Genomic DNA, 24,117 nt, shown 5'->3' with positions numbered 1-24,117 from the left:
TACTTCAATCTATGTTCAAGATTTTTCAATGATCAATAGCTATACGAGCGGTTATTTTACTTCTCTCAAAAGAAGAAGAAGAAGAAGATTATTATGATTTATTGTTTGTTATTGAATCATGTTATTTTTCAAAGCTATTTTTAATATCACTAATTAAGCCAACAACTATTCAATGATTATATGATTCGTATTCTTTAAACCAACACAAATTAAATCCTAAATTAAACATTGATGCTCAGTTTTTATTGTCACTAATTAAATCAAAGCTATTTTTAATATCACTAATTAAGCCAATAACTGTTCTATCTAAGATGCTCAAACAAGCAACATTTTAACTTAATGTGATTAGTTTCATCTAATATTATTCTCCCATCGCAGGAGTACGAATAGTAGTAAAGAATTAACTACGTAAACAAAGAGGACTAACTTGATTCATTACAGTTAAAAATCAGTAAACATATACATGATGCGGACACAACATTATGTGAATTATGTCAGAAAATGGTGAATTAAAGAATTTGCTAAAAAAACAAGAGTTCTCTAGAGAGAAGCTTTTCTATATTAAACTTCTTTAATTTGCTGAGAAGAACAAAAAGTTTGGCAAGTTTTTTTTTTTTTTTTTTTTTTTTTTTTTTTTTTTTTTTTTTTTTTTAAAAGGCTCAAATATGCCATCAACTATCGGAAATAGCTCATTTATGCCATTCGGTCAATAGTTTGGTTTATTTATGCCATCGCCTTTACCAAAATATCTCATCCATGCCATTTTTCAAAAACACTGGTTTTATAATACCAAATATGACACGTGGCCTCCAATTAGAAGTCTACATTGTTTAATTAAACCAACACTAATTAAATCCTAAATTAAACTAAAACCCGACCCATAAATTTGTGCTAGTTCAATTGAATGACGTGGACCTTTAATTGGAGGTCAAGTGTCATTTTTAGTATTGTAAAACCGGCGTTAATGAAAAATGGCATGAATGAGCACCATTTTTGGTAACGGCGATTGCATAAATGAGCCAAACTACTGACGAATGGTATAAATGACTCATTTCTGGTAGGTCGATGGCATATTTGAGCCTTTTCCGGAAAAAAAAATTGTTGGGATTTTAAGCTCAAGCTTTAAAGATAAGTTAATGTGAATGAGAAATGGAGGGAAAATTGAAAATTTGAGCAAAGTTCTTTTTAGAAGAGCACTTTGTACCACATTGGTAGTGGAAAGGGAGAGTTGTGTGTTTATATATCAAAGCACTTCCTCTAGCTTATAAAGGGTTAAGAAGAGGACCTCCCTCGCGCCATCGTCGTCGCTCGGATTCGGATTTGGATTCGGATTCGGTCAAATGATTTGATTGATAATCTTTTTGGACCAAATTTATTTTTCCAAATTCATAATTTAATCTTCATTTCGGATATTATTTAAATATCATTTCCGCGCGAAATTTAATTTATTAATTTAAATTTTTGCCCCAACGGCCATTTTCTTTTTGGAAAAGGCAAGTCTTCTCCGAACAGGCACCATACCTGTTCGGAACAGACATTTCCGTTCAAAAATCCTGGCTATAAATTCCAGAGGCTTCGCCTCATTTTCAGTACACACAACGAAAATATTTTCTGAAAACTTCTTGCATTGCAATATTATTCTGCATCGTTTTTCCAAACTACTTACTGTAAGTGTCCTGTGATTTGCTCCATTATTTGAGTTCGCCGGAGTTCTGTGGTTTGTATTGTCGCTACTACAGAAATGCTCTTCCGTTCTATCCTAGGAGGAAGTAACCCATTTCCTTTGCATGAGAGGGAGTTATAATTACGACACACAAGCAAAATTGTGGGCTCGAAATATTTTTTCTACTTCTTCTACATTCTGCTTGATTATTTTCGGGTTTTGATTAATAAACAAAAAGCTGGTATCGACATGTTTTACATTACGGAGAACAACAAAAATCGCATTGACAAGCCGTATATTTCTGAAAAGTAGTTCCAGCAACACATATCAACAAAAAAAAAAAAAAAGAGAAATGACGACTTCTATTACTTTTACTACTATAATTGAATTTGGCCATTATTAATTTGTCTTCAACGAACAGAGCAACGTATTATTGCTATAAACATATAAAAAAAACTCGAAAAGCTTTTTCTGTTCAAACTACTAGATGACTATTGACTTGCATGATTGAACAAATTTAAAGCAAGCGTCGTAGCAACAACGCAGTAAATTTCTTAAACGCGTAAAGAATTGGTCCACCGTAAGAGCTACGTAATTAAATTTAACTTTTTAAAAAATAAGAAATTGTTGTTTGAATTATTTGTAAAATACTCTCCGTGCTCGGAACAACTTTCATTTTCTTTTAAACAGAGAAAGTGAACATTGTTTGCGATGCGAGGGTGCATGGCGACGTGGAAGCTTCTATTGGCTAATTGCTTTGTCAATTCAATTTGAATCACTTTAGAATTTAAAATGCATGCGCATGCTGATTTACGTCACTATTTACATGTTGTCTCCGTCTTTACAAGTTACGTAAAATATAGTCTTTACAAAATCACCTTCCGTCCAACATAATACTCGATCGTGTTAGGATTTTTGTCCTGATTTTCTTATCATATTTGAGTTTTACTTTTCTTTTGAAGAAAAGTCAAAGTATAATCATAATTGCTTTACTTTTTCTAAAAGGAAAATATAATTCTCTTCCATATTTGGCAAATCATTTCTTGGAGGAAAAAGTTTTGAACCCGTATATATTGAAGAATTCCTCTCATACAGCAGAATACACAAAAACACATTAGCATCCACAATATAGTCGTTTATTGAGTCTTGTTTAGAGGGAGATTATTTTATCAATAAGTATAATGCTTTTATATTGGTTTTTTCATATGTAGGCTAGTTGGCAAATCATATAATAATATTATACTTGTTTTAGTATAGTTTTTTCGTCGTCTGATTTATCGTTGTTCAAGGTTTGCAATTGTTTGCTTCCGCATGACACAATATTATTTCGATCCGAACAATGGTTTGTCCTGAATTTCCTCTGTTATGTAATGGAAAAAACGAGTGAGAAAATAGAAGAGAAAAAGAATGAAAACCTGTTGTATCGATTGTTGCATTGTTTCTTGCATTGAAAATAAGAGATTGCATCACTATTTATAGAGACCTAAGAGAAATAAAATAAAAAGAAATATGCTATTTTCCTTATAGATATTAAACTAAAAGGAAACTAAGTATTATGTAATTAATGTAGATCATATGGTTTTGACAGTTATTAATGCCGGATTATTAATTTGGTAAAATAAATGTTTTATATATGTTATTATGCTTGCGAGATGTCTTGGTTAAAATAAAGTAAATATTCTATTATTAATGTAAATCATAACATAGAAGGAGTGTAAATTTTAACATTCCCCCTCAAACTCAAGTGGATGTATCCTTATAGATACTAAACTGAGTTTGATGTTCTATAATATTTCTTAAGTAAATATTCTATTATTAATGTAAATCATAACATAGAAGGAGTGTAAATTTTCTTCTTGAACATCTTGTTAAATTGATTTCTAACTTCATCTTCAATAACCAATTATGTTGGTTTTTATCAATGAAGATTTGTGGGACTTTCAAAGAGATATTGATGTTTGTCATGGTTTGAAATAAGGTGAAAAATAGTATGGATTAAAAATTGGTTTAAAATAGCCCTGTGTTAAAAATAAAAGCAAGAGTTAAAATTGGTTTAAAACAGCCTTGCATTAAAAATAAAAGCAAGGGTTAAAAATTGATTTAAAATAGCCATGCATTAAAATAAAAGCAAAGTTAAAATTGGGTTGAAAATAGGTATGGATTAAAAATAGTTGAAAGATCTACTTCTTCTTCTTCAATGAAATTACAGATCCATTGAGATCAATGAACCTGGCGCTGATACCATTGTTATGGAATGGAAAAAACGAGAGAGAAAATCAAAGATAGAAAGAATGAAAACTTGTTGTATCGATTGTTGCATTGTTTCTTGCATTGAAAATAAGAGACTAAATCACTATTTATAGAGAACTAAAAGAAATAAAATAAAAGGAAATATGCTATTTTCCTTAAAGATACTAAACTAAAAGGAAACTAATTATTATGTCATTAATGTACTTGCATTGAAAATAAGATACTAGATCACTATTTATAGAGAACTAAAAGAAATAAAAATAAAAAGGAAATATTAATATTCCTATACTAAAAGTAAAGTAAATATTATATCACTAATGTAAATCATAACATAGAAGGAATGTAAATATTCTATAATATTCCTAGACTAAAAGTAAAGTAAATATTTGTTCATATATGTAAATCATAACATAGAAGGAATGTAAATTTTAACAGATCAGATCGGATCTACTGTTTGTTCATATATTGATCAACCTTATGGACAAAACATTAGAGTGTCATCTAATGTTTGCAATAACTTACAAAATTTTAGACCGTGGTCTAACTTTTATCTCATAAGATTTTTAATTTTCCCAAAAAGAGTTTTAAACCGTGATCTAAAATGTCCACAATAATCAACTTTATGAAGAGTTCACATAATGTGATGATCAAACGGTAAATTTTCCAATATGTTAGTAACTTTCTCTTTGTTTTCTCATAAAGTACTTTCAAGGAAACAAGGAAAAAGACCTATAGAAGGGATTTTGAAGAAATTAAACTGGATTTTGAAGAAATTAAACTGTTGCATTTTTTTTTTTTTTAAAAGTCATTACATTAGGGGGATCGCGAAAAGGGGCAGTGAAAATCAAAGCCGCATATGTTAAACTTTCACTTATACGGTTAGAATATTGGTCTTGGTGATTCGCAATTTGGTTAGACAGCCAATAGATGCTCCAAATTTCCAGATTACCAGAACAAATAAAGGCAAAAGATATTTCTAAAAAAATTCACACTTTTTACTAGTGTGTAACTAATATGTGAAACAAGTTGGATCTTTTGCGCGAAGCATAAAACCATTTAATAAACCAATCCCAATCTAGACTAATTGGAGTTCGAACAAATAACAAAGTAATTAAGAAAACTCAAAAAATAAGGCTATTATGTCTAAGGATGTTAACGAGGGTATAACTCAGTTGATGCCTCATTTCGTGATGAACAAATAGATTTACTTTTTGTTAATTCTCTAGGTTCTGACTGTCTTGAATTGTATTCTTGAATAAGCGAAATCTCTGGGCTAATATCGCTGTGCGTATAGTATGTAGGCCCTGAAGGTACTGGAAGACTCAAAGAGAGGCTACTGAGCATGAGAACTACTGCAGCCATAGTTGGTCTATCAGCCACATTTTCTTGAACGCACAATAAAGCTATGTGGATGCATCTCATTATGTCTCGAACTAGTCCTGAGCTTCCCCTCAACATAGGGTCTATCAAATTTCCAGGCGTTCCTTCGCGGGTTCGTCCAAGCCTGTCACATTTTAATTCTGAGTTTAAGCTCTACATATTGATTATGTAAAAGAATTCAATGTGTGAAGATGGTCCCAACTAGTTTGGCATTGAGGTGTAGTTGATTAACTAACTTGGTTACTTACATAGCTCAGAAGGTCTTCCACCGATTCTCCATTTCTGAAAGAAGTGTTCTTTTGGCCGCTTAAAATTTCTAGGACTAGTACACCAAAACTAAAAACATCTGATTTGATTGAAAATTGTCCGTGCATTGCATACTCTGGTGCCATATATCCACTGCAAAAAAAGAATTACATAGCATTCCACAACTTAGATATGATTCAATTGTTAAAGTTTTTTGTTACACATATTTTCTGATTCCTATGAACTATACTTAAGGTAGAAAGGCCAAATATAAGTTCTATAGTTTAGTTAGTCCAAACAGTGGGATCAGCAAGACTTGATAATCTGCCAAAAATAGGTAGCTACTTACGTTAAAACTCACAACTACATGTAGGGTCATTAAGGAACTTGGACATTTTTCAATGAACTTAGCAAGTAGTAAAACATTAAGCTGCAATTTATACAGCACATTAGGTAGTTATGGTTTCCATTGGACTCTGTTTTTTTTGTTTGCCTTTTCTTTAGTTTTAGTGAGTATCTCACTGCAACGTGAAGACAACTCTTAGACCATTGATCTTGGCAGAGCAACTGCAAGTATTGACGAGTTAAGTAAGACCTACATCTTATATATTGCTGCCATGAGATTGTATCTGACCTCTCTGAACAAGGAGAAATCATATACGAAATGAAAAAGAAGAAGATTGGTTCTAGACAAAATCAAGTTTAGCCTATACATTCCCAGGATCATATTTCTTGACATAAACTTCATTTTCATTATCAAATATAGCATCTCTAGTAATACTGATTTTGGGGACAATCAAAGTTCAAGTTCAACAAAATTGAGCTGACCATACCTGAAGAAATCACCATAACAAAATTCATCTGCAAATTCTAGTAACATTTCAAGGAAAGATTTGTTTTTGCCGCGAGGCAGCTTTTATTCTTGCTAATTAATGGTTAAGAATCCTCCCCAGTGATATGAAAATTAACAGACTATCTATTACGAGATGTAAAACTTACTAGGTCCCAACAATTCTGCTTGTGTTGACTTGAGTTTCATCCAATGTAACTAGCCTTGCCATGCCAAAGTCTGAAATTTTAGGATTCATTTCTACATCAAGTAGAACATTACTAGCTTTGAGATCACGATGTATGATGCGAAGTCTAGAATCCTCATGAAGATAAAGAATTCCCCTAGCAATGCCTCCTATGATTTTGGATCGCTTTTCCCAATCCAATTGTCTGCGTTTAACCGAATCCGCAACAAGATGAAGAGTACAATTTAAAAGGTTACTACACGACTTCTCATTATAAGTGCAATTAGCTAACAATATAAAAGAATTATAATATTAGTGTATATAAGTTAAATTCAGAACTTATTGATGGTCAAGCTACATACTTGATAAAAAGTTAAGCAGGACATACCAAATAAAAGGTGGTCAAGACTTGCATTGGGAACAAATTCATAGACAAGAAGTCTCTCTGTACCATCTAGGCAAAATCCCAGTAACCTGACCAAATTCCTGTGTTGAAGTCTGGCAACCAACAAGACCTCATTTTTGAATTCTACATCACCTTGGCCTGAATGCAGTAACAATCTTTTCCGCTACTTCTTGTCCATTCGGAAGCTTACCCCGAGGCATATGGGAACAAATTGAAAAATTATGAATTGAAATAATAAAATTGTTATAACCAGTGTTCTTTCTCCAACTGGGTTGTTATGCAATAATGGGTTAACTTATATTATGTAGGTGGAAAAAAATTTTGTACTATAGAAGTTAAACTCTTGCAACAATACGTAAATTTAATCACCTTATATACAGGACCAAATCCGCCTTGTCCCAACTTATTAGCACTCGAAAAGTTATCTGTCGCTGCTCTAATTGTAGAAAAATCATAGTGCAAGGATTCTGTGGTGCTAATATCATCCCCACGTATACCTTCACAAACATAGTAATTAAAGCATACAACCAATTAGTATTACATGGTCTTAAGATTTCAACTTTCCTTTATCGTTGTTTGTTACTAATAGTTTAGGCTTACTCTGAATTTCGTCCACCAGCTTCCTCTTTCGCCTCCTCATCAAGATGACAGAAATACAACTAATAAGAATAACAGATGTAACAATTGGCACAACGATAATGATGACGGTTCGCGCTGTTTTATCATCCTTCCCTGTTGGAGCTGTTTTATCATCCCTCCCCATTGGAACTGTTTTATCATCATTCCCTACATAAACGCTTCAAATTAGTATAATGTCAGTTTTTAAGTACACCTCATGTGAAAATAAGTTACTGTCTCCCCTTTCCCAATTGACCTCTCCTACTTCCCTGTTCAGGTTATTTCAGAAACTATACATACTTATTAACTATCACAAATACGCCCCTATAACATATTCCGTATATATTCTCTTTCTTGAAAGTTGAAACAAGTCAAAATTTGTGGTTGTGTTGAATTATGTGACCATCTCATCTAAAGGCTTATGTTGTTAGAGATGATGCATTTTCATTTACTTAATGTCTTCAAAACGCCACGTCAAGTGCGAGCCTGATTCTTTATGAGTCAATCACGCTGTAATTTTTTCTGCTAGTTGGTGACAGTGAGATTTGAATCTTGAACCTTGTCTGCTCTGGTCTACCTTATTGAATCATGTTCCAATTTCATCTAAGAACTGAAACTATTTGAGATGACAAACTTTTATTTACTTAATTATATCTTCAACAGTCACATCAAAATTGGACAATGATCAAATTGGGACGAGCAGAAGGAACAAGAAAAATGTATTCACCTGCAGGTGGCGGAGCTTCCAACGCCACATCCTCGAAGAAACGGTAGCTTTCATAACGGAAGTTGCACCTAACGCCTACTATTCTGCCACCCCTCTTTCCATTGCAGGGACAATTAGGCATATCTCCATAAGCGTTAGTTAAGCAATCGAAGCAATTCCTAGGAGATAAATCAGGAGTACACTGCACAAGTGCATATATTGTCTGAAAATCTGGACCTGTTGCATTACCGCTAGCATATTTTCGAAGTGGACCATCTGCAGCAATGCCTCGTAAGCCATCCAATAATTTAAATAGTTCCTGATTAAACTCCTCAGGTTTTGAAGCATTCCCAGAATTCGACATGTAAACTAGAGTAGAAAATGACGGAGTGTCTATAATGGATCGATTCGAGTACTGTAACGTACATTTATCATAGCCACCAAAAGCTTCAATTTTGTCAGGACATGACTGTACCAGCTTTTGAGAAATGTTATTTACACAACTGCGACATTCTTCTAGCTCCACATCTCCTCTACACAACACAATAGCACTGGCCATGTCGGAGTTTTGGCCAATGGAAGCATTGTAGAAACCATATTTATCCATATTTGAGGAAAGGGAAGAGAGAAGTGAATTAAGATTGTTCTGGTATGCACTATTTTCAGTATAGTTACCGTTGTCACCACATTGAGTGTATGTTAAATCAGGCAGCTGTGCTAGGATGAGACCATGAAGATGTATATGCAAAAACAGAAACAGCAGGTACTTCTGAATAGCCATGGTCGTTATGGCTTTATAAGTTGCTTGATACGTAGAAGCTCAATTAGATCGATATTTTGAAGAAAATAAAATTTGATAGAATGGTTTGGCTACAACTAGTAGACAGATTTTTATAGAAATTGGCAGTTGCTGAATATGTAATAGTAGCAAGTAATTTGTTCAGAAGCTCGCCTTAGAATGAGTAAACAGAGCTAGAGAAAACGTATGTTATTAACGCACTATTGGATTGGATGCAAAATAGACAAAAAGAAAAACTTTTAGAACTCATAAACTTGAACATGCCATGAAATATATATGGTTATAAAAGTATGCCATTAATAATAAAACGAAAAATACAAAGTTAAATATTTCTAAATATTACTAATTATGTCAAAAAAAATTCGTATATATATTTTTTTCTTTTGAAAAAGGAATGCCCCCTTTCTATATTTAAAACAATTTAACAGGTACAATGGAATAGAACCACACAAATATTTGACTTGGTTTAACCATACATTTCAAAATTGATTCTTTATTTCTTAAACTGTAATTTATGGGGGTGATATCATCTTTTTGCATAAGAACAAGGACAAAAATTTAAACTGGTATATATAATTTTTCTTTTGAAATAAACCAATAAGAAAACAATGGCAGGTACAATGGAATAGAAAATGTCAACTTTTGACTTGGTCTATATCTTTGAAGTTGACAAATTGACTCTAAGAAGTCAACAACTCTAATTTATGGGGGTGGTGGGACAGGAATGCATAAGAACAAGCCACCAAGGTGGAAAATTTTGGCCGCTTACTTGCTCTTCTTTGAACGTTTCTACTATAAGATTTAGGAAACAAAATCCAAACTAAGTATCTACATGTATCTTGTGGAGATTTCCTAACTAAAGTTCTATACAATTGGGAGTTCAAGTTGAAGCGCTCAACGTCGACCTACCACCAGTATTTTTCAAGACTGACCTTGTTCTTTTCTTTAAATTTCATTCCATAGTGATTTCTCTAGCTTGTATTTCGACTTTCTTGATTCCCAGTGCAAATATCTTCACATCTTAAGGGATTCATAGTGAATTCACAAAGCAATTAGCAGGCGTTTGGACATAAATAGCTGATATTTAAAAAATAATAATAGTTGAGGTTAAGTTGAAAAAAAAAGTATTTGGAAGTTGAAATTGTGTTTGGACATTAAAGCACGTGAAATTTTGTGACAAGACGGGGTCACTGAGATGGTCAGCACCCCCCACCTAAAACCCTAGCGTCGTGGATTCGAGCCACCAAAGGAGCAATAGCTCCAACACAGGGGAGCTAAAAAAGAACAATTGAAGTTTTGTGCTTCAAACTTCAAACTCTCTTTTTAAAGTTTGAAGTTGAAATAATTGGTCAATTTGATAAACAAACATTTAAAATAATCTGCAAATACTTTTCAAAATTTTGAAAAAATATGTGTGGACAAACAGGTGCTCAGCAATGGAAGCCGTCACATCGTACAACCTCGCAGCACAAACAATGCTCACTTTCTCTGATTTAAAAACAAAAAAGTACATAGTTTAGAGTACGAGCCAAATTTTTGGTCATAACTCAAACAAGGACTTCCTTATTTTTTTAAGAAAACGTAAATGCATGCAAGGTGGTTCCAAATGGAAGAGAAACAGTAGTGAGAAGATTGTCAGCAAATTCCAAGCAGGGTGATCTAGAATTCAAAAACAAGGTCCTGTTGGTTGCAAGGCTTCAATATAGAAATTTGGTTAGGTTACTCGGATTTTGCTTAGATGGAACAAAAAGACTTCTTCTCTATGAATTTGTTCCCAATGCAAGCCTTAACCACTTTTTATTCAGTATGTATTGATTAACTTTCTTATCTTTTAATTGACATAGTTTAATTCTTTTATGTTGTCAATGTCTAGTAGTTAAGCTCTTTATAAAAGAATGGAGCTTGAGTATCAGTAAGTTATATTCTTCATTTCGTTTGTCCAATGGGAATGCAGATCTGGTTAAACGTATGCAATTGGATTGGGAAAGGCGATCCAAAATCATAGGAGACATTGCTAAGGGAATTCTTTATCTTCATGAGGATTCTAGACTTTGCATCATCCATCATGATCTCAAAGCTAGTAATGTTCTACTTGATGCAAACATGAATCCTAAGATCTCAGACTTTGGCATGGCCAGGTTATATACATTTGATGAAACTCAAGGCAACATAAGCAGAATCGTCGGACCTAGTAAGTTTTACATATCTAATTAGAGAGACTGAGAGAAACAGAGAGCTATTAATTTTACCTCTAGGAAGGCATCTTTAACCATTTACCAAAAGTAAATTCCTCTAGACAAATAAGAATCTTTCTTTGAAATCATGTTACTAGAATTTTCACAGTCATTGCTTCAGGAATTATACTTTGAATTTGGTCGCCAAAGATGAATAATTTGCTCGCCAAGGGGTTCAAAACATAAAAAGTAAACATACGAAGAAGCCTAAGGGAGTTCAACGTCTACTATATACACTTAAAAAATAATTTTAACCTTGTAAAAATAGTGTTTTTTTATCCGAACACCCTCGGCATAGTGTGGCTCCCCCACTGGCCGAAGGTGCAATCTCTGCATATGAGAATGAAGTATGACTTCTGCCAAAAGTGAGTTCAGGGAATGGATAGGCTAAATTTGACATATATTTCTCACCAAGGGAAGACAAAAAGGTGAAAGAAACATGCATCAAAAAGAGAAAATACTACCAAATTTGGTGTATAAATTGCAGCATAATATTCTAGTAAATATCCAAGTTCTTTGATAAATGTCCAAGTTCATTAATGACATTTTCTTTGCCGTGTAACAGAAAAGTCACTCAATAATTTCCATTCACCTCCAAAGTTACTCTATCATACAGGTATTATTTCCGGTAGATATTGCTGACGTGAATTTATTTTTTTTAAACTAAACTTATGAAAAATAAAAACGATCCATTTAATCATTAAATTCACCCGTTCCACTGATATGCCCCACTTAAACTAAAAGGGTCGATTATATAGTGCAGTAGACCCCTTTTATTTTACATATATCAACTCCTCTCTCAACCTTGAATATGTTCTTTGAGGCAGTTGATGGCAAAATGTCAAATTTTTTATTTTATTCTCTTTAGCTTGTAACAGAGTTGAACATTCTGATAATCTGATGATCAAATGATAAATTTTCTCTTATGCCAGTCTTCAGCAAGGAAATATCTTCTATAGTTGGAAAGTCTATATTAAACAAGACTTACAACTCTCTTGGTATTCTTAGAAAGTAATTTTAAGAAAGAAAAGGACCTATAGAAGGGATTGATTTAGAGAGTGAAGTGTCCCAATTTGGTTGGAGAGTCGAAAGATGCTTCAGGTTTTGAGATTGTCAGTCTGAATAAATAAAGGCAAAATACATTTCTATCACTAATTGGAAAATTCCAGCAATTTTACAAGTGTAATACTCCATACTTACAAATCAAATAAAAATCCATGTGCGAAACACAAAATCATCGATCAATCAATCTCAATTCTAAACTAATTTGGAATAAATAATAAAGTAAAAAAGATAACTCAGAGAAAAGGCTATTATGTCTTAGGATGTTAACGAGGATATAACTCAGATATCGACGCCTCATTTCGTGATGAACCAATAGATTTACTTTTGGCTAGTTCACTAGATTCTGACATTCTTGTGTTGTATTCTTGACTAAGAGAAATCTCTTGGCTAATATTACTATGCGTATAGTATGCAGGCCCTGAAGGCATTGGAAGACTCAAAGAGAGGCTACTGAGCATGAGAACTACTGCAGCCATAGTTGGTCTATCAGCCGCATTTTCTTGAACGCACAATAAAGCAATGTGGATACATCTCATTATGTCACGAACCAGGCCTGAGCTTCCCCTCAATATGGGGTCTATCAAATTTGTAGTTGTTCCTTCACGCCAGTTCGTCCAAGCCTGCCACATTTTAATTCAAGAGTTTAAGCTCTACACATTGACAATGTAAAAGAATTTAATGCATGAAGATGGTGTAAGAATATTATCTTTTTAATGAGACATTTAATGTGGCCCACAATTATGGTAAAAAATTATTTACCTTCTTTTCCAAGTAAATAATATTATAGCAGATAATAATTTTGATTATGCATATCCGGAAGTTTCCTTGATGGGAGGAAACATTTATTAGGTGTCCCTAGGGTAACCATATTTTATGGAGAAGTCCCTAGGGTTAAAGTTATTGCCTAAGAGTCCCTAGCCTACCTATAAATACGCCTGTGACTCCATCAATCCAGTATTTTGAAATTGTGATAGGCATAGGCTAGAAGACTCTAGGTCTTTTATCATTCTTTTCAAGGTTACAATTTCGGTGCTAGAAGAAAGGCAATTCCAACTACACCTGAATAACTATGGCTGAAGGTAAGTTCCTATTTAGTTTTCCGCTGCGTTTAGCTCTGTGTATTTGTTAGAATTACAACATGTGGCATCAGAGCCTGCCTTTAGCTATATTGTTTGGTGTCTAGATTTATTTGTAAATCGTAATAATTAGATAATAATAATTGTTACGCTTTTAACTTAACTGTGCGATTTAGACTATAATCCAGACGGTAGGGTTTTGCTTGTTAGACGCCATTGCCCCTTTAGTTGGCAGATTGATATGCTTGGCTTGTACACTCACCGTTTTTCGTGAATACTTGTCAAGCTCTGGGTTTTAAGGTTTATATCATAACCAAGTGAAAGCCTCAATTTTTTTTTTATATAACAGTTGCCAAACTAGATTTGTTTTGGTATAATAAAATTAGTTGTTACTGACATTGTCTAAAATTGCTATCTGATCGCCCCGTCATAAAGCACTCAATTTAGATTTATGTTCTAATGAACAGTGACTTGTCTTCATATTAAGTTACAGTAGCCCTTGTGGTATTTGGCTTTTGAGTTAGATTCTGCCTTTGAGTTTGTCAAGAATTTCTTATTGTCAAAACAACTTCTGGCTTGATTGTTTATCTCAAGAGACAAATTATTCATTAGTGCAAATTAAGATATTTGCTTAATCTGCTAATATCACCATTACGTATGAATTTTATTTGCATCCTGTACCTTGGCGTATTTTGAAAGTTCTTGTGTCTGATTAATATTGACTTGGTGAAACACATTTAATCTGGGTCAGAATTTATTTGATTAACAACCTTGACCTATCACTTGTGTATTTGGTTTTTTGTCGGTTATACAAAATATATTTTACAACCTCTCTAGTGTTTAAGTTCTTAGAGCATTTTAATTATAAGAACTGACCTTTGCAGTAATTATATAGCGTTATGATTATTATATAAGGTGTGCCGATTTTGAAACCAATCAACGCTTTGCTTAAGTTGATTATAAAGTTTAATTACTGTGAGATGTCATTTTTAAGTTTCCTTTGTATCTTGTGCTTAGGACTAGCCACAGCATCTTGCGTACTTGATATAAAGGAAATAAAGTTGTTTAATCACATAAAGTTTAGTGGTTAAAATTATAATGACATCTATATAGTTTAGTTATCTCATTAAAATGGTAACTCGGCTCCACAGGGAGGTAACTATTTTGGTGAGATTAATTGGAAGGAGATAGTAAACCTTTTAGTTTGAAAATTTTCCTATGCCCACAGGTACGGATTGTTTTCTAGTTTTATTTTGGTTTACTAGTCTAATAAAGTTAAGTAAATTCTGTGCATGTGTTGCAACCTCTACCCACAGGAAGGTCTTGAATTTACTTAGAATCGGTATTTACGCGATTCACTTTGATGGTTTGTACTTCATAGCTTATGTGTGCATCCTTGTTTTGTAGTTTACACAGCTTTTCCTACTGCTATCTTTAATAAGAATGCTCGTATCCCGATGCTGTCTGGTGACAACTTTACTGAATGGAAGGAGAAAGTCCTTCTCACTTTAGGATGCTCGGATTTGGATTTGGCAATCCGTGCGGAAGAACCACCTAAACCCACGGAATCAAGTACGCCAGATGCTAAGGCTTATTATGAGCGGTGGGAACAATCTAATCGCTTGAGCTTGATGCTCATAAAGGCTCATATAAGCCAAAGCATTAGGGGTTCCATCCCTAATAGCGATGAGGTCAAAGCTTATATGAAGGCAATTGAAGAACAATTTGTAAGCTCTGACAAGGCGCTGGCCAGCACCCTTATGAAGAGGCTCTCAAGTATGACCTTTGATAGAAGTGGAAATACAGTGCGCGAGCACATTATGGAGATGAGAGACATTGTGCTAAACTCAAGTCCCTTGAGGTTGATATGTCTGCACCATTTCTTGTGCATTTTATCCTCAACTCTCTTCCTGTAGAATATGGTCCGTTCGAGATATCTTACAACACACATAAAGATAAATGATCAATCAATGAATTCCTGACCATGTGTGTTCAAGAAGAGGAGAGGTTGAAGCATGAGATACCTGAAAGTGTTAATTTGGTGACTCATGATAAGAGAAATGCGAAGAAGGGCAAAAGTGTTCCTATGAAGAAGAAAGGCATTGTTGATAAAGATTCTTGCCGTTTAAGTAAAAGAGAGGACACCGGAAGAAAGATTGCCTAAATACAAGAAATGGCTTGAGAAGAAAGGTAATTTTACCTTTGTATGTTATGAATCTAATTTTCTTGAAGTTTCGATAATACATGGTGGATTGATTCTGGTTCCACAACTCATATTGCCAAAACCATGCAGGGTTTTCTAACTCTAAGGAAGCCGATAGGAAGTGAACAAAAGGTTTATTCTGGAAATGGGATGCCATCAACTGTGGAAGGCGTGGGGACTTATAGGCTTATTTTAAAAGATGGTTTTCAATTAGATTTAGAAAAAACTTTTTATGTTCCATCGTATTCTAGAAATTTAATTTCTCTTTCAAGACTATCAGTTGCTGGTTATGATTTCAATTTTCATTATTCTTCAGTTAAACTTTGGAAAGATAATAAATTTATTGGCTTTGGAAATTTGGATGGAAGATTATTTAAATTTGAGCTAGACCCCACGATTGAATGTAATGTTTTAACTCTGCATGATAAAGAAATTGGCACTAAGAGATGTATTATCAATGAGAACTCATCAAGTCTTTGGCACAAAAGATTGGGACATATCTCAATTGACAGAATCAAAAGGTTAGTTAATGATGGAGTTCTAGAAGCTCTTGATTTTTCTGACTTTGGGACTTGTGAGGACTGCATAAAGGGTAAGCGGACCAACAAATCCACTAAAGGTGCCAAAAGGAGTTCTCAATTGCTTGAGATCATACATACAGATATTTGTGGACCTTTTTCTACCCCTTGCTTGAATGGTGAAGATATTTTATCTCGTTTATTGATGACTATTCAAGGTACATGTATCTTTATTTTCTGTTTAACAAATCAGAAGCACTTGATGTTTTTAAGTTTACAAAACAGAAGTAGAGAAACAGACAGGAGCTCAGATCAAAATTGTAAGGTCTGACAAGGGTGGAGAATATTATGGTAGGTACACAGATAAGGGACAAGTTAAGGGTCCATTTGCTGAGTTCCTTGAAAGTGAAGGTATAATTGCCCAATATACCATGCCAGGAACACCACAACAAAATGGTGTGGCAAAAAGAAGGAACCAGACATTAATGGACATGGTAAGAAGCATGATTAGCAGATCAAGTTTGCCTTTATCCTTATGGAGTGAAGCCTTAAAAACCGCTGTGTATATTTTAAATAGGGTTCCATCCAAGGCTGTCCCCAAGACGCCTTTTGAATTATGGAAAGGATGGAAACCTAGTTTAAGCCATTTACACATTTGGGATGTCAACCGAGGTGAGGGTTTATAACCCTATTTGAAAAAGTTGGATGAAAGAACAATAAGTGGTTTCTTTATAGGCTATGCAGTTAACTCTAAAGGATTTAGGTTCTATTGTTCTTCTCATTCTCCTCAAATTGTTGAGGCTAGAAATGCTAAATTTCTTGAGGAATATGAAGCAAGTAGGAGTGGTTCGACTCAAGTGGTGGAATTGCAAGAGATAAGGGAACCACTTGTGGTACCTTTATATATTGGGAACTTGAATGTAGTTCAGACAAATTCTCATGAATTGTCTGAAGAGCAACAAGTTCAAGAGCTACCACCACATGAGGAGCCACATGAAGATCAACCCACTTTACCTGAACCCATTGAAGGAGTGTCTGAACCAGTGGGAGTAAGAAAATCCTCAAGAATTCGCAAGCCAGCAATTTCTAGTGACTATGTTGTATACCTTCAAGAGTCTGATCATGATATTGGACTTAAAGATGATCCATGCTCTTTTTCATAAGCCATGAGTGGAGAGAACTCCACACTTTGGTATGATGCCATGAAAGAAGAGTTGGAATCTATAATAAGAATAAAGTCCGGAATCTCGTTGAATTATGAAGGAGTCTCTACTATAGGATCCAAATGGGTTTATAAAACCAAAAGAGATTCATCTCGGTAATATTGAACGATATAAAGCCGACTTGTAGCCAAGGGTTTCACTCAAAAGGAAGGCATTGATTACCATGAAACCTTCTCTCCAGTTTCAAAGAAGGATTCATTAAGAATAATCATGGCATTAGTAGCTCATTTTGATTTAGAGCTACATCAAATGGATGTGAAAACGGCTTTCTTGAATGGAGATCTTGAAGAGGAGGTATATATGCGTCAGCCTGAAGGTTTTTGTGATAAGGATAATAGTCACCTTGTTTGCAAGTTGAATAAATCCATTTATGGACTAAAACAGGCTTCCCGCCAATGGTATATTAAATTTCATAATGTTGTTTCTTCATTTGGATTTACGGAGAACATCATTGATCAGTGTATATACCTTAAGATAAGTGGGAGCAAATATATTTTCCTAGTCCTATATGTGGATGATATTTTACTTGCTAGTAGTGATTTGGGATTGTTGCAAGAGACGAAACAGTTTCTTATTCAGAATTTTGAAATGAAGGATATGGGTGAAGCCTCCTATGTCATTGGCATAGAGATTCACAGAGATAGATCTCAAAGATTACTTGGACTATCTCAAAAGGCCTACATTGAAAGAGTTCTGGAAAGATTTGGAATGAAGAACTGTTCACCTATTGCAGCACCCATCATTAAAGGTGGCAAATTCTCATTGAATCAATGTCCACAAAATGCATTGGAACAACGAAGAAATGAAAGGCATTCCTATGCTTCGCTTGTCGGGAGTCTTATGTATGCACAATCCGCACTAGACCGATATTGCCTTTGCAGTAGGAATGCTTGGCAGATATCAAAGTAACCCTGGTCTTGATCATTGGAAAGCTGGTAAAAGGGTTTTGAGATATTTGCAAGGAACCAAGGATGTTAAGCTCACATACAAATATTCTGACTCATTGGATGTCATTGGATATTCAGACTCTGATTTGGGTGGATGCAAAGACTCGGTAAATCTACTTCCGGATACATTTTCCTTAACTTGAGGTATTTGTATCTTGGAGGAGTGTTAAGCAAACCATTGTTGCAACATCCACAATGGAGGCTGAATTTATAGTATGCTATGAAGCTACATCATAGGCGTTATGGTTGAAAATTTTCATTTTGGGCCTTAGAGTTGTCGATTCTATTGCAAGGACATTGGGAATTTTTTTTGATAATTCAGTTGCCATATTCTTTTCAAAGAATAATAAAAAGTAACTGGCCCAAGCAAGCACATCGACATAAAGTATTTGATGGTTAGGTGTTCCTAGGGTAACCATATTTTATGGAAAAGTCCCTAGGGTTAAAGTTATTGCCTAAGAGTCCCTAGCCTACCTATAAATACGCCTGTGACTCCATCAGTCTAGTATTCTGAAATTGTGATAGGCATAGACTAGAAGACTCTAGGTCTTTTATCATTCTTTTCAGGGTTACAATTTCGGTGCTAGAAGAAAGGCAATTCCAGTTACACCTGAATAACTATGGCTGAAGGTAAGTTCCTATTTAGTTTTCCGCTGTGTTTAGCTCTGTGTTTTAGTTAGAATTACAACAGATGGTCCCAACTAGTTGGGCATTGAGGTATAGTTGCTTAATTAAATTATGTTACTTACATGGCTCAGAAGGTCTTCCATAGATTCTCCATTTTTGAAACAAGTGTTTCTTTGGCCACTTAAAATTTCTAGGACTAATACTCCAAAGCTAAAAACATCTGACTTGACTGAAAATTGTCCGTGCATTGCATATTCTGGCGCCATATATCCACTGCAAAACAAAAACAAGAATTAGATAACATTCCGCAACTTTGATATGATTCAATTATTAAAATAGGGAACGCACTACTTGATGTTAAAAGTCAGAATTACACGTTTCAGTAAAACATTTTTCAATGAACTTAGGAAATAGTAAAACATTGTGTTACGGAATCAAATTTAGCCTATTCATTCACAGAACTCACTTTTGGCAGAAGGTCATACTTCTTGAAATAAACTTCACTTTCATCATCTCGATTCTTGAAAAATACTGATTTTGGGGACAATCAAAGTTCTAATTCAACAAAATGGAGCTAACCATTCATGAAGAAACTACCATAACAAAGTTCATCTGAAAATTCTAGTGACATTTCAAGGAAAGATTTGCTTTTGTCTCAAGGCAGCTTTTATTTTTGCTAAATGGTTAAAGAATCCTTCCCAGTGATATCAGGGCTGGCTCAATACACAAGCCACTAAGGCAAGTACTTTAGGCTCCTAAATTTTGGGGGCCCATTTTCAATAGTTACTAAAAGTAGAGTTAGGTGTATAAATCTTGTTAAAAAATATTAAATTAAGTTAGAAAATAGTTCATAATAGTAGTATTCTACGCTCAACAAACTATTCCAAGAAACAACCATCCCAAATTTAAACAATGTCCAATAATTTTGAGTTTAACTATTAAGTCTGTAGAAATAGGATCATCCTTCATCAAAGCTTGCACTAATTTCATTTTACTTTAGATGTGTACCTCACACATGTTTTATTAATTGACATGGGATGCACGTATGGCACACGAGATGCACATGTGATACACGCAAAAGCTAATACTATTGAGTATATTTGATACCTCCTATTAAGATTTGGCTTTAGGCCAATAATTCCATTGAGCCACTCTTGAGTAATATGAAAAAGGAGTAACAATCTATCTAACAATGAGAGATGTAAAACTTACTAGGTCCCCACAATTCTGCTTGTGTTGCCTTGAGTTTCATCCAATGTAAATAGCTTTGTCATGCCAAAGTCTGCAATTTTAGGATTCATTTCGCATCAAGTAGAACATTACTAACTTTGAGATCACGATAGATGATCCGAAGCCTAGACTCCTCATGAAGACAAAGAATTCCCCTAGAAACGCCGATGATTTTGGATCGCCTTTCCCAATCCAATTGCCTACATTTAATTGGATCTGGGAACAAGATGAAAAATAAAATTATGAGTTGACCTTCTATGCATCGACAATTTAGAAGAATTTTGCAAAATTAAGTCACTTAAAATACTACTATAAAATTTCCAGAAAATAAAGCAGTAAACAGACAGCAGTCAACATGTCAAATTACACTGACAAAACATGGGCAATTCGCGCAGAATCCCCTTATTTTGGGGTGGTCTTTAATTTTTTTCCTCTGTTAGAACCCCTTATCCAAACCTCTTCCTTGCGAAGTTCCTTCTTTTTTTTTTACCGAGCTCGTGTTCGAACCCAGAACCTCGAAGTATAGGGCGAAGGGAAAATATTAAAGACCACCAATTTGAGGGGAAAAAAAATTAAAGACCACCCCAGAACAAGGGCAATCCGCACAAAAAATGACAAAACATTAAGCAATACATACCAAATAAAAATTGGTCAAGGCTTGCATTGGGAACAAATTCATACACAAGAAATCTCTCTGTTCCATCTAGGCAAAATCCCATCAACCTAACCAAATTCCTGTGTTGAAGCCTGGCAACCAACAAGACCTCATTTTTGAATTCTAGATCACCTTGGCCTGAATCTACTGACAATCTTTTCACTGCTACGTCTTGTCCATTTGGAAGCTTACCCTGAAACATAATATGAGAACAAATCGAAAAAGTATGAGTTAAACGACAATGCCGCAATCTCAAGCAAATTAGGGTCGGTTTATATGAAGTCTCAGTGTCCTTTTATACATCAAGTAGGCCTAATCACCTTGTACACAGGACCGAATCCGCCTTGTCCCAACTTATTTTCGCTTGAGAAGTTATTTGACGCTGCTCTAATTGTAGAAAAATCATATTGCAAGGATTTTGCAGTGCTAATATCATCCGTGTAAATACCTTCATCAAAGTAGTAGTAATAAGCACAAATATTCAATGAAACACGGTCTTAAAGGTTCAACCTTTCGTAATCATTGCCTGTTAATAATATGTGCCTTACTCTGAATTTCCTCCAACCTCTTCCTCATTCGCCTTTTCATCAAGATGACATAAATACAAACAATAAGAATAACAAATACAACAGTTGTCACAACGATAATGATGACGGTTCGAACTGTTTTATCATTCTTTCCTGCAGGAACGCTTCAATTTAGTATTCGTTAGACAATACTTCCTTTGTTTCAATTTTGGTGTGTTCCTAAAATAATGATCACTTTCGGGAATTGGAAACAATTTGCTTAAGCTTCTTATTTTACTCTTTGTAACAAGTTTTTATGACCAAACAAATGTTATGTCATATATGAAATTGCAAATTTTAAAAGCCTTTTAGTCACACAAATGTTATGATAGGTCTAAAATCCCAAGTTTGACAAATATTTCTTTTCTTCCTTAAATTACGTGCACAGTCACTTAGGAACATATAAAGTAAAATAGAGGGAGTACTTTTTCCTGCAAATGCATTTGGTTAGCAACTAATACCCAATGTTCTAGTAGGTTAGACTCCCACATTTGTTGGAAAATGGATTGGTGGTATGTTTATATGGACTTGGGCAATCTTCCCTTCATAACCTATTATTTGAGGTTGAGTTAGGCCCACGTGTCATATATTTACATGGTATCAGAGTTAGGGTCATCTCTATTTGGGCTTTCGGTCCACGCTCTAGTTTGGCCTGGGCGTGAGGGGTATTAGAATGAGTTAGAGTCCCACATTGATTGTGGAATGGACTAGTGGTTTACTTATATGGATTTGGAGAATTCTCCCTTCATGAGCTTGGGTTTAGTTAGACCCAAGTGCCATATCTTTACAATCACAAAGTATATAAAGCTAGTTAAAAAGGAAAGCTATACTTAGGGTGTGTTAGATATGGAAGAAAACATTTTCCAGATAATAATTTCCAATTTTTTCATATTTGGTTGATAAAAATTTTTGGAAAACATTATTTTCTAGAAAAATAAGTTCCTAAAAAAGAGGAAAATGACTTTCCTAGTGAAAGTAAATAATAAAACAAGTTCCAAAAATGGAATTCCACACTAATTGTCTAATACTCACCCTCCAACAACACACCCCAACACCACCTCTCATAGCTCCCATCCCCACCACCCGCACACCCCTAGCTCCCCATGCCAACTCTAATAGTGTCTAATTATAAAAAAAAATGTTTTTGGGATAACATTTTCTGGTTATTTACCAAACACCAGAAAATAAATAAGAAACCCACTTAATTTTCAGGAAAACATTTTCCATCATATCAAACACACCCTTAACTAGGAGTTAAATTGTCTAAGAATTCCATAAAGATTTCACTTACCTGATGGTGGTGAAGGCAGTGGCGGTGGCGGTGGCAAAGGCGGTGGCGATAAGGGTGGCGGAGCTTCGGTGGGTAGCTCGTCGAAAAAAGAGTAAGTTTCATACCGAAAATTGCAGAGCTAGGCATCATAAAGTTGAGACCCTGCTTACCATAACATGAACAGCTAGGCAAACTTCTGTAGCCTGAGCTTAAACAATTGACACAACTTTCAGCTGATAAATCCGCAGTGCACTGTACAAGGGCATATATAGTCTGAAAATCAGGGCCCGCAGTATTATTACTAGCATACTTCGTAAACTTTCTAACAAGGTTCTTACATCTTGCATAAACTCATTGGGACTCGAGGCATTTCCCATGTTATATAAAATTCTTCCGGGGTCAGTTGAAGCGATCCCTATGATGGACTCATTTGAATATCTTAGCATACAATGATCATAATAACCAAGGGCCGATTTCTTGTAAGGACATACCTCTAGAATCTTACGAGTAGCATTATTTATACAACCACGGCATGTCTGTAATTGTACATCCCCTCTACATTGCGCGATGACACTAACCTTGTCGGAGTTTTGGCCTATGGAAGAATTATAGAACCCAAAACTATTCATATTCCGTGAAACAGAAGAGAGGATTGTGTTAAGTTTAGTGTCGTATACACTATTTGGGGAGAACTCTGTCTTATTAGAATCTGCACAGACAGAAGAAATGAAATTAGGCTGTGCTCTGCTGAGGTCGAAAAGGTAGTAAAATTGGAACATTAGAATGACCAGCCATTTCAAGAAACTCATAACTTTCTTCCCCATCATCTACGCAAAGCTTAACGGGTCAGAGACAAGTATAAACTGAATGGCTACAGATTCAAAAAGACTCAAAACTCCGTGCTCAATTTGTTGAAGAATGAAAAAAAGTCCCTCATTGGTGGTTAATGAGATGGGTGGTCTCCTTATATGGACTTGGGCAATCCTCCTCCTCACGAGCTTTTGGGGTTGAGTTAGGCCACATCCATTCTTAACATGGTATCGCAGCAGGACCCCACCCGTGGCCCCCAAATTAAAATTGCCCACGCACCCAGGATGTCCGGTCCCGGCGTGAGGTGGGGTGTTGAAGAATGAAAAAAAGTCCCTCATCGGTGGTTAATGAGATGGGTGGTCTCCTTATATGGACTTGGGCAATCCTCCCCGTGAAAGGCATTTTTGGGGTTGAGATTAGGCCAAGATCCATTCTTAACACAATTTTATTTAGTACTAGATTGACTACTGAAAAATGAAAAGTAGAACACCGAAAAGGATGGGAGTGGACTATTAAGGAGAAAATATTTCATGCTGTTGGGAGGTGCTTTCAATGCGTTGAAACTTTTGTAGTAAGAGATAATTTTAAAACGCGTTTTTGTGAAGGTTC

The 24,117-nt window shown here is 34.9% G+C and overlaps 1 long non-coding RNA gene and 2 pseudogenes across 1 annotated transcript; 1 reads left to right on the top strand and 2 right to left on the bottom strand.

The window, feature by feature from the left end:
* Positions 1-4,932: 4,932 nt before the first annotated feature.
* On the bottom strand, positions 4,933-9,260 carry LOC132034340 (cysteine-rich receptor-like protein kinase 44; annotated as a pseudogene).
* LOC132034357 (uncharacterized) lies at positions 5,312-19,251 on the top strand. The gene is made up of 2 exons (XR_009409053.1): positions 5,312-5,510; positions 19,068-19,251. It is a non-coding gene; the product is annotated as an uncharacterized LOC132034357 (long non-coding RNA).
* On the bottom strand, positions 12,369-23,557 carry LOC132034348 (cysteine-rich receptor-like protein kinase 44; annotated as a pseudogene).
* Positions 23,558-24,117: the final 560 nt, after the last annotated feature.

This window comes from Lycium ferocissimum, chromosome 2 (genome assembly GCF_029784015.1).
Source record: "Lycium ferocissimum isolate CSIRO_LF1 chromosome 2, AGI_CSIRO_Lferr_CH_V1, whole genome shotgun sequence".
NCBI classification, from domain to species: domain Eukaryota; kingdom Viridiplantae; phylum Streptophyta; class Magnoliopsida; order Solanales; family Solanaceae; genus Lycium; species Lycium ferocissimum.
Note: the sequence above shows the minus strand (reverse complement) of the source record. Positions and strands in the feature narration are given on the sequence as shown.